Source organism: Arvicanthis niloticus, chromosome 25 (assembly GCF_011762505.2).
Source record: "Arvicanthis niloticus isolate mArvNil1 chromosome 25, mArvNil1.pat.X, whole genome shotgun sequence".
NCBI lineage: Eukaryota > Metazoa > Chordata > Mammalia > Rodentia > Muridae > Arvicanthis > Arvicanthis niloticus.
This window is the reverse complement of record NC_133433.1, coordinates 26298052-26310195: the sequence shown is the minus strand read 5'-3', so window position 1 is coordinate 26310195 and position 12144 is coordinate 26298052.

Genomic DNA, 12144 nt, shown 5'->3' with positions numbered 1-12144 from the left:
TGAGGGGCAACTTTCCCACACACATAGTATTTTTTTTATACAAATAGAGTTATTTACTTATTTTTACATATATATATATATATATTTTAATAAAATAGAATTACATCACTTTCTCTCATCTTTCTTCTTCCTGTTTTCCTTCCATCCCTCCAAACCGATATCCTCTTTAACTTTGATTGTTACAACTACATATATGTGCAGGTGTATATGTATATACATGTATAAATATATAAATACAACCAGCTTTATTTTTCTTGTTTGTGTGTATATGGTTTCAGACATGACTGTGTTGAATAATTAATAAGTAGGTTCATCCCTGGGAGAGGCTAACGGCATTCATTAGCTGCCTGCAGTTCTTGGTCTGGGGGACCCAGTGAAATTTCTCCCTTCTGCCTTGGCATTGTTAGATTGCCATTTTCTGGTCTTGTTTATACAGCCCTTTCAGCAGACTTCTCAGTATTCTGGCTCTCAAAAATCTCTCTGCTGCCTCTGCTGTGATGTTTTCTGAGCTGTAGATGCAGGAGCTAAGATGTAGATGTATCCACAAGGTTCTGGGATCCACATGATCTATTGATCTCTGTATTGTATCCAGTTGTGGTTTTCTGTGATGGTCTCCATTTGCTACAAACATAAGCTTCTTTGATTTGTGATGAGAGCTACACTTATCTGTGGGTACTAGGATCAGATACAGAATGGAGTTAGAAATTATGCTTATCTAAGAAGTGGCAGTAGCAGATCCATGACCTTACTGACCCCAGAAAGTTTGATAGGTTTCTAGTACTAGGCATGATTCCTCTCCTATTGATTTGACCTGAAGTCCAACTAGACAACTGTTGGTTACTACCCACTTACTGAACTTTTATGGATATCTTGCTAAGTATGGTAGGAGCTGCAGCTGGGTAGAACTGTTTAATTGCTCTCCTATAAAGGCAGGGTGTATAATATTTTTTGGTATCATGGAACGTAAAATGCAGAAAGGAGGCTCTCAGGTTAGATCTTGTTCAAATCATCCTAGTTTTGTGTCGTAAGTTATTTGGTGTTATCAGCAGTATGGGCTTATGTTTAAGCTCTAAGAGGCAGCCAAGGCCTACATTGATAGTCTATATTGTTTTGGGAGTCATTTGGGGACTACCATAATCAGCCATTCAAAAGAAGGTTTCTCATTCCTGGTACTGAAATTTTTGCTAGTTTATGGTTCTTGTGGGCAGCATTGTCTGCCCAAGTGGCATAATTTTGAGTAAGTATAAAATAATGTCATTCCTTGGGGATTTATCAGTCTTGCTGTTATTTGTTCCTGCACCCTTCTTAGTCTGTATTGACTTCCTATAGTATTCTTGGTTGGAAGTCTTCTATCTTTTAGCACTTTTATTATACAATTCCACTTTCCTCCTTTGTATTTTTGGTTTGTGCTAGGAAATTCACTGAATAGTTTATAAGAAACTTTCTTGCATATGATCAGTTTCTTTTCTCTTGCTGCTTAAAAAATAGCTGATTTTATCTCTTTGATTATAATGTATGTTTATGTGGACTTCTTTAGTAATGACTTTTAAATTGTTTTCCTGTGCTGTGTTGATATTGAAGTTCTAATTTAAAAACTTTTCAAGGTGCCTGGCTTTTCATATTCTTGGCTTCTTAGTTTTGGAAAGATAGTTTGGTTATTTTAGCAGAGTGTCCAAATAGTGAAAAGTGTTAGTTTTTATAATTAAAACAAGTTAGTTATTTACATGAAATCCCCTTGTCTCCCTTACAACTTCATGTCTTTCCTTAATAATTTTTAAAATGCTTTTTGCTATCGATGAGAATTTCATACAGGTATATAATGCACATTGATTAAATCTACCCCTTCACTCCCCCAACAAATCTCCTCTTTCTTCAAGCCCCAACTTTCCCTCTAGATTCCATGTGCTCCTTTTCAAATTCACTGAGTTCACTCAGTTCTGCTTGTGTGTGCCTGGGGATAGGACCATCCACTGGAGCATGGGTAGCTTCTCAGAGGCCGTATTCCAGAGGAACACGACTTTCCCTCATCCAGAAGTCATCAAATGCTAACTGAGCCCTTCCCCAAGTCATGCTGGGATTTTGATTGGCCTGATCTGGTACAGGTTTTGTGCATGCAGTCCCAGCTGGCACAAATTTATGTGCACAATGGCCCTGCTTTGTAACAGTTGGTGTCTACTACCTCTGGTTCTTACAAGAAAAAAAAAAACAAAGGAAAGGAAATGGAAAGATTATTTTACTTATTTTAAATCCTCCCATCTCAGAGTCTTTATATAATTACCAGTGTTCTAGCAAAATTATTGAAAAGAGTATTTTTCCATGTATTCATCCAGAAAGCACAATAAAACAGACAGCATACATATGAATATATTTTTGAATTCTGTGTGATTCTTTGCTCTGATAATCAATCCTTCTTATTTGCCGACATAACACAATGATTACTATATTATTATATTATATATTTAAACAAAACACTATAAATATTCCTTGGGTAATATGTAACTGTTTTATCTATAATAGTTCCTTTACATATCCGTATGAATCTAAAACTCATTTATCAGTTCTTACCAAAAGTCCAGCATGCTTTTAATTAAGCTGTATTAAATTTGTTTACAAAACTTAAGAACAATGTTAGTTTTAAAAACCATTTTCTTTAGTCTATGAGCATGACCTATACTATCCATTGTTTAGGTCTTCTTTTTATCTCTCTAGCAATGTTTTATAGTTTTAGGTGCATAGATATTGTGAGTATTTTATGAAGTATATCTTTAAGTATTTGAAATATTTTGTTGTCTTTAAAACAGTATTATTTGAGGTTTATTTTACAATCAATCATTTATTACTGGCTCTATCTTGTCATTAAAATGGAACAATGATAAATATGTTTGTTATTCTACTTTAGACTGAATTAGCGGTGGACTTTTCATCCCAGATCCAGTTATAGGTAGTGATACGTAGTAGACATGCAACAGATTTTTTGTTTTGGATTAAGGCATCACTTTCAAGATCAAATTAATTTTTATTTAGTTTTTAAAGGACCATTGGAAAGCACTGAGAAGTCAAAGCTCTTAGCTTGCACTATACCAAACAGCAGTGTGAGATGATTTGACAGGTATTTGATTGATTTAAAAAGCGTAGCATATTTTTTTTTGCACTTGATTGGCATTCAAATTATCCATTGTTAATATTAACAAGATAAATGTCAAATCACATCCTCACTTGTGTTATCTCAGGAGAGAAGCCTAACAAAGAGAAATGGGAAGAGAGCCTGTTAATTCCATGCACAGCACAGCATTGCTCTTGTGTGTAGAGGCTGGTGTAGTTCAGGGGTGCTACAGCATCCTGAGCCATCTTGGATGGCCAAGGCATAAAGAACTCTAAGAAAAGTGTCAGGGATCAGAGGATATTCAACTTAGATTACAGCCACTTCTTTCCATACTAGCTCGATGAGGTGATTGACTTACTACCATATGAAGAATAGGGAAAGAATTCAGTGTCCTATTTTTTCCTGTCCATTTGTGCTACTATCAACATACCAGGGCTGATTAAGTCAATAAATGTATTTCTTATAGTTCCAGGGGCTTAAACCCCAAGATCAAATCCCTCTCCAAACATGTTGCCTTGTTGCTTCAAAAGGATGAACACTGTATTCTTATGTGGCAGAAATAATGCAAAGGGTGAAGGACATATGACCTTTAATAAGGGTTTTAGCACCATTGATAGGAAGCCTTTGTGACCTAATCAAAACCTAAAGACTCCATACTTTTAATACTGTTGTACTGGGGATTAAATTTCAGCATGTAATTTGGAGAAAATGTCAGGCTTCAGCCTACACTGTATAGTGAGCAGTGCCACCATCTGTTTCTGAGGCATGAAGCTATTAATAGAAGCTGTGCTTCATGCAGCACTGCCTTCTCTCATTACAAACTTTATTTCATCTGTATAGTATTTAAAAATTTTTAAAATTTACATTTAAGAGCAACAATTTAGAAGGTGAGAACATAGAGGGACTCACATTCCTCTCTCTCTCTCTCTGTGTGTGCGTGTGTGTGTGTTTGTGTGTGTTGCAAAATCGGTCTCTTAAGTTCATGCAAGAGAAAATCTGGTTATGCACGGATCCTTTTGTTCTCTTATGTCAACTTTATGCAAATGAAGTAAACAGTACTCTCTTACTATGGTTTCACTTTATGAACTTTCAATATCAGAGGTGCCAAAACAAACAGCACAGTATGATAGTGTAAATGGATGGATGGATAGAAGAAGAATAATAGATGGATGGATGGATGGATAGACAGATAGATGGATAGCTAGAACTCACAGCTATATAACTTACTACAGTATGTTGTAGTAGTTTTTTCTTTTAAACATCAGTTATTGCTAATCTTATTGTGCTTATTTTCTAAATTTAAATTTGTTGTAGGAGTGCAAGAATGAAAATAGAGCTTACATTATATGATTCATAACTTCAGGGTTAGGAATGCATTGTGGGTCTTACATCACATTCTGCTGTTAGGGTGCTCTTTTCTAGTCTGAAATCTCCAGGTCTTCTACATTCCTTCCAGAAAACTTTATGGTCAGGTTCTTCACAGCACAGCCTCCTCTCTAGGACCACCTTCAATGTTACTTCCTTTTCTATTGCACATACAAAAGCCACTCCAGAGGCAAGTGGGTTTCCAGCCCAATTGCAATCACCTTGGCAGGCATCTCAGCTCATGCCCTGCAGCTGTGATGCTTGAGACTGAGGTGGGCTTACAAATGTTCAAGTTCCCCAGAAGAGTGTCATGCATACCATCAGGCTATACTTACACTAATGTCTTCTGTAGGAAATAAAACAGTTAAAGCTAAACCCTGCTCTACAAAGCACAGCAGAATGGATCACACAGAGTGAAAACTGTTTAGATATTACACATCTAACTCCTTAATACAGCTCTCTACCCCCATAACCTCATGTATGTATACTCTACCCCCACATACTATTACACACACACACACACACACACACACACACACACACACACAAACACACACACCCCTACACCCCTCACACATTCCTTAAATACACATAGATTGGAACGTTTCTTTCTTTTTATTTAAAACACTGAAAAAACATATATGAAGCAGTAACATCTTAGAGAATGGTGAAGTTTTCCCCCTACATCTCTTGAAGTGATTACAAAGAAAGCATATGTCTCATGGATGAGCTCATCTGTGTGTCTGCCATGGGAACTGCTCATTGATGTAAGTCAGATTACATTATAATAAAAGAAAAGGCAGAGTCTAAATCCCTATAAAGTGTTTCTTTTTAAAAATGCCTCCACACACACAGTTTTTGGCCCACTTAATTTTCTTGGTTTGTGTGTGTGCGCGCACGTGTGTGTGTGTGTGTTTGTGTGTGTGTATGTGTGTGTGTATAGAATGGTATGATATGGTCAGAGAATAAAAGCAGACAAGGTGAGATGTTAATGGAACATGGGAAGGACTCTGATTTTTGGCACTGTTTGGATTATAACTCTCTCTATGCTTGTTTAGGCTCTATCTCTCATGACCTTGGCTTAGTTTTTAATATTGCTCTGTGGTGGCTTGAATAATAAATATCTCCCAAAGTCTTGGGCATGTCAACATTTGGTCTTCACTTGGTGACACAGTTTGGGGAGGTTTTGGGGGGATAGCTTTGTTGGAAGAAGTACATCCTTGGGGGTAGGTTTGGAGAGTAAAAAATGTCCCTCGGTCATTGCTAGTTTCATGTCTCTTCTCGGTTTGAGTGGTTCTAGCTGTGAGCACTCAGTTTGCTGCTACAGCATCCATGTGTTTACTTCTCTGAGACAGAGACGGATTCTTATGCCCCTGGAACTGTAAGCCCAAAGAAGCCCTCTCTATTCTGTTAGCTGCCCCGGGTGTGGTGTTTTATCATAGCAACAGAAAAGTAACTGATGATGAAGTTGGTACTAGAGGTCAGGCTGCTGCCATGAAGAGCCTGACCATGTCATTTTTTTCTTTAGAAGAGTATGGAAGATTTGGAGAAGACCCTGACCATGATGTTGTTTTGGAGGAATGTGGAAGAGCTGGGGACATTGCACTAGAAAAGTTGTTGCCTGCTGTAAGCATGACTTAATAGGATTTCCTAGATGGAGCCTGGAAGACAGTGATGCTGAGGGCGATGATTCCAGCTCAAGAGGTCTCAGAAGGGAACAGTATCAACAATGGGACTGGAGACCATTCCTGGGGCATTTTGACAAGGAGTGTGACTGTTTTCTGCCTTTGTCCCCCAAACTTTCCTGACACTAAATTGAAAAGCAATGATTGATTTCTTTGTTGGAGGAAATTTCAAGACAGCATGGCATTATGGGGATGTCATTTTTAATGACTGTTATCCTGGTCTACAAAGAAAGTGAGAAAGTAGGGCAAAGAGAACTACCAAGCATAGTTTGAAGAGAGAACTCCAGGAAGCTTAGTGCTGCATGGAGGCTTGTGTTGAAAGCAATAAGGAGATCAAGGGAGGTCTGATCTGCACTGGAATGTAAGGAAGAATACTCTGAGGCAAGATCCTGCCCAGCTAAGCCTCCAACTTGTGAAAGTGGAAGACTTAAGGAATTATCTGGTCCTAGAAAGGAGCAACAAATCAAAACTTTGGCAAATTGACCATTCCAGCGGTCAAGGATTGTGGTGGTTTAAATATGCTTGGCCCAGGGAGTGGCACTACTAGGAGGTGTGGCCTTGTTGAAGAAAGTGTGTCACTGCGTGGATGGGCTTTGACACCCTTCTCCTACCTGCCTGAGGATAGTCTCCCCGGCTTCCTTTGGATGAAGATGTAGAACTCTCAGATCCTTTAGTACCATGCCTGCCTACATGCTGCCATATTTTCTGCCTTGATGATAATAGATTGAACCGCTGAAGCTACAAGCCGGCCCCAATTAAATATTGTCTTTTATAAGAGATGCATTGGTAATGGTGTATTTTCTCAGCAATGGAAACCTAAGACAAAGATCCATCTCAAGCTGTCAGCTGAACTTGGCTGTGTTATCACGATTCTGGCTTTATAAAGGATACACAAATGTAGAGGTCGTGGAATCTTCCTTGGAGATCTCTGAGAGATAATGAGGCCAGGCAGTGTGTCAGAAGAGTCTCTACCTGATGTCCCTGAGCAGATAAGGCCCTGAGAGGTAACCACATGAATCTGTGAAAGTGAAGTCTGGGTTGCATTGAATACCCCAAGATGCTGGAGATGGCATAGCTGTGAGATATATAAAAGGGGAATCTATAGACAGGGAGTGGAACCATAGCTGGAGGGGCAGAACCATCTATAAACTCTTTGAAACTGAAGTCACACATACTACAGGATTGGGAATTTGTCCTACTGGATTCTGATCTTGCTTTAATCTAGTATTTCCTCACTATGTCCCCTTTATTTCCTTTTGGAATGGCAACATTTAATTTGTCCCATTATATGTTAGAATTATGTAATTTCTCTTTTGCTTTACAGGGGTTGCCCTGAGTCTTAGAAGAGAGTTTGGGCTTAGATTATAGAGACTTGAAGTTGGACTAAATAGATTTTGCATTATGATATGGCCACGAGACTATGGGAGCCAGGAAGTGGGAATGGTGTAGTTTGGATGCCAAATGTTCCCCATAGTCACAATCATCCGAATATGTGGTTTCTCATTTGACGATGCTGTTTGAAGAGATTTAGGAGGTACAGTCTTGTTGGACAAAGTATGTCACTGGGAACCTGCTTTCTGAGTAAAATTCCCTCATTTATTGTTAGTTTGTTCTCTCTTCTTTCTCTTCTTTGTTTTTATGGCTTGAGATGTGAGCTATCAGCTTACTCCTTCAGCTGTCTTGGTTTTGTTTTGCTGTGTGGGGACAGACCCTTATCTCTCTAGGACTATAAGCCCAAATAAACTTTTCTTTCATTAGTCATCTCTGATTGTGACATTTTATCACAGCAAGAGAAATGTAACTAATACAGTCCCAAACCTTGCCTAAATAGGAGGCAAACTTACAGTATGTAATTCAACATGGTTGTAGTGCTACAATGGAAAATGCTTGCCACACAGTGAGAAATTATTAAAAAATGGTAAATTTCTATTAATAAGTAGAATTATACCTGGACCTACTGAGGCTCCCACACTCTCTACACCACCCTTCCCTGTCAGGTCCCGTTCTCAGAACTTTACAAAAAGACAGAATTGACTGAGTGAGTCTTGAGACAACAAGCCACAGAACAGTGTACACCAGCATAGTCTGCTGTGGCCTCCTCCTCTGTTCCTGCTTTCTCATCTCCTGACCCCAAGCCAGATCTCTGATAGACTGACGGGATAGCGACTTTTATTATTGATCCCTTGTATTCTTCAGAGTTGTAAACTAGAGAAGCATGGTGACAAGCACCTATAACAGGGGCACTTGGGAGGATATGCTAAAATAGTGAGTTCAGAGCCAGCCTGTTTGTAGTCTCTCTCTCTCTCTTTCAATATTCACATGAACATGAAACAAAGGTTTCCAATTTTTGCTGTTTATCTAAATTGATCCAAGCAGTGATTGTAAATTGGTTTCTTTTCCTGCAGGGTCCATAAAACCAGCCAAGAGGAGCCTCAGCTTTTTTTTTTTTTCTCTTTTATAGTTGATGTTGCAAATCTGTAACCAGTGTTTGGATCTTAGCCCATAGATGTGTTTTGTTTGGCTCACATGGCATGCTTTAAAATTTTGAATGTTTCCAGCATTTGAGAATAAGAAATCTTACATAAAAATTCGGATTTCCAGCTTACTTTGGAAATCAGATCTGGCTCCTGTCCGGGCTCATGTTTTGGCAAAAAGTGTGGGCTGAGGCTTAGCCACCCTGGGGAGTGTGTGTGTGTGGGGGGGTGTAGGGCCTAGACATGTCCTTGGGCTTTCTGGCTTCTGCATATATTCTAATCCTGGAGCTTCAATTCATTCACTGTCTCTATAGTACTTTAAGAACAGGCTCTAAGTCCTTGGACCAAGATCCAAACAGGACCTTTACCTCAGTTTGCTGATTTGTAAGCTGGATGTGGAAACTTCGAGCTAATGGGCTACATGTCAATGTTACCCTTCACTCCGAATCTTTCTGCTTCCATGTCTGAACCTGTGTGGATCAAATGATTACTTGTACCTTGTGAAGTTTGGACCCACTAGCGTAGCTGAAGCCATCAGCTGGAGCTCACTGATATCTTTCACTTCAAGCAGACATTATAATGTGTGAACTGTAGTACTGGGTACAAAATTCTGTTTCTGACTAGGAGAGAGAGTAGGCTGCAGACTGTCTACTGTTACTGTTACTGTTGAGTAACTAGACCAGTCGTTAGTCTGGTTATGCAGATTTGGTGTGCGTACCGTGCTGTGAGGAGCTGCTGTCCCCAATTTCCTTGATATATCAATAATCATCTTATGGCAGACACATGATAAAATTCACATAGGTCTAGCGGGGATTGTGTTTTATTAAACTCCACTGTCAAAGCATGTGAGAAAGTGTAGTTGATAACTGGTGTGTTAAAAAAACAAACAAAACCTTACTTTCTCTTTGAGATCTCTGGATGTATAGAAAATAAGATTCTGACTCACCAACACCAGCCATGAATGAGTGACAACTTCAAATGCGTTTTAAACTCAAGCTGACTGCCTTAAACACATAAAAAAAAAAAAAAAAAAAAAAAAAAAAAAAAAAAAAAAAAAAAAAGAAAAAAAAAAAAAAAAACCAGACAGTACAAAGCACACTTATATTCAAGAGAGAGGTACAATATCCATAAGGAGCATTGTCATAGTTCCAGGTTTTAAGGCTGCAGATAAGGAGGGACAGAATTCCCTTGTGGCTTCTCTGTTTCTCTGTCCCTGCCTTCCAAGTGAGATGCTTTTCTGCTGTGTCAGTACTTTAATACTTACTCATTGATAACTTACTACTTTTAGAGTCATAAAATACATAGTATCATGCTGTGTTGTAAGATAGGATACAGTGGACATCCTCTGAGGAGAGTGGTTATGTTTTTTGAGATGTATTAATTCTAATACAAGCATTTCTTGCTTTGTTATTTAAATTACAGTCTAGAAGGATTAAGTCACAACTCCCCTTAGGAACACTCAGGCTATTTCCATTACAAACAACTGAGCTTGAACATCCTGCACTTGCTCATTGCACCCATGGTCCTATTGTTCAAGAAATACCTCAGTTTCCAACATCAGAGTAGAGAGGGGATGGAGATGAGGAAGGAGAGAGGGAGGGAGAAAGGGAGAGAAGAAAGGAGGGAGGGAAAGAGGACAAGAGAGAGAGAGGGTGAGGGAAGGGAAAGGAAGAGAAGAGAGAAGAGAGAAGAGGAGGGGGAGGGGAGGGGAGGGGAGGGGAGGGGAGGGGAGGGGAGGGGAGGAGAGGAGAGGAGAGGAGAGGAGAGGAGAGGAGAGGAGAGGAGAGAAGAGAATTATAGGCAGGGTAGGAACAGTGAGTAATAGTTTTACATTTTTGGAGAGTAAATAACACTGAATAGCTCAAGGCTAGAACAAAGCCCAAACTTTGTGAGTTGAGTTGTTGACTGTATTTGACATGCTCCTTCTGAGTAATGTCTGTGCAATATCCTCTTGGCCCCTTTTATCTCAGCTGGGCAAAGTCTGTGCCACTTTAACCATGGCAACATCTTCAGGTTCTCCTCTTGATTAAAATGCTCTGCAAAGGAGAAAACTTGACTCAGGTTTGCATTTTCTTTTTTTTTTTCCTGACCTGCAGAATCACCAGTTTGAGGTTGACTGGCCATTAGACAACAGAGGTAGGGAAAGTACAACAATCACCAATATCAGCAAAGACATCTTGGAAATATTTTGTATTAGGGTTTCTAAAGTCAGGTTATGACTAACCAGAAAATGTCTCAAGGATTAGTCTGACCAGCTTTAGTTAGTACTGCAGTCTTCTCTATTGTACTTCGTCTATAGCAAAAGTCTACTGTGGCACACGTCCCATCCAGATTTGCTAACAGTAAAGGACATTCATCATTCAGAACTACGTTAGTTCCCTCTTATGATGTTTGCCTTTTCCCTTGAAAGCTGTGCTTGTTGGAAGCCACACACTCTGCTTGGGTAAGTGGATTTATTGGAGTAAGGACACTTTTTATAACCTTGTGAGATTAGTGCTTTAGAACTCCTCCTAAAGTTATCACTGGATCTTTGTGTGTGTGCGTGCATGACTGTGTGAACGTTTGTGCGCGTTACACAGATGTCAGAGCATAGCCTCAGGGATCTTCCACCTTATGTTTGAGCCAGGATCTCCCATGGGTCTTCTGGGACTTCACCATATAGAAGAGGCTAGCTGGTGTACGGCTTCCAGGATCTCCGCCTTACATCCCATCATCACTGACATTCCATGTGCAAGGCATCACACCTTTTAAAACAAGGGTTCTGGATTTGTAACATTTGAAATGAATAATGACAATCATTTATTTGGGGACTGGGATATTGATTATATAAATGGCTGAAGGTGAATTATTAAATATAGATTATGTTGGGACTAGTTGTCACATGTGACAGTTGGATAATTTGACAGGGGAAACAAATGTTAAAGACAATTATGAAATAAAAGAGAATAAGGAGACACATAATGAAATAAAAATACAAATTTAAGCTTGACACGGAACCTCTGCCTGAGGATTTGGGGAGGAAGTGAGATAACCATACATATACTCACATGCTGGTTTGTAGACTCTAAAGAAAACAGCCTACCTGGATGTACCTTGCATATCAGGAGACCATCATGGTCAGAGCTCCATTTGTACCTCATGCCCAGGTTGTGGAATTCTAAGCCTGTTTATATGAGAAATGCATCTGTAGAGCTTAGGGGCCCCATCTATAGTTAGATGTCCTTAAAGTGGTCCTAGCCAGCTGACTTTCATGGCATCTCTTGGAATAGCCTTCTTCATGTATGTGTACAGCTTGCAGAAAACATGTTATGAGTGCCCTTTGTAAAGAAATCGATTGTCTCCCGTGTGTGGAAGTCTCTGTTTCCTGACTTGTCACGGGGCTAATGTCCTTAAGTGTTGGGGAAGGATTGAGTTCCAGGAGTCTTTCCATAGCAACATTATACCACTAAAGTCAACTGAGATATTAAGATGTAAACCCTGAAGCCATTACTATTAAATCAAGAAGCAAAACTGAAGT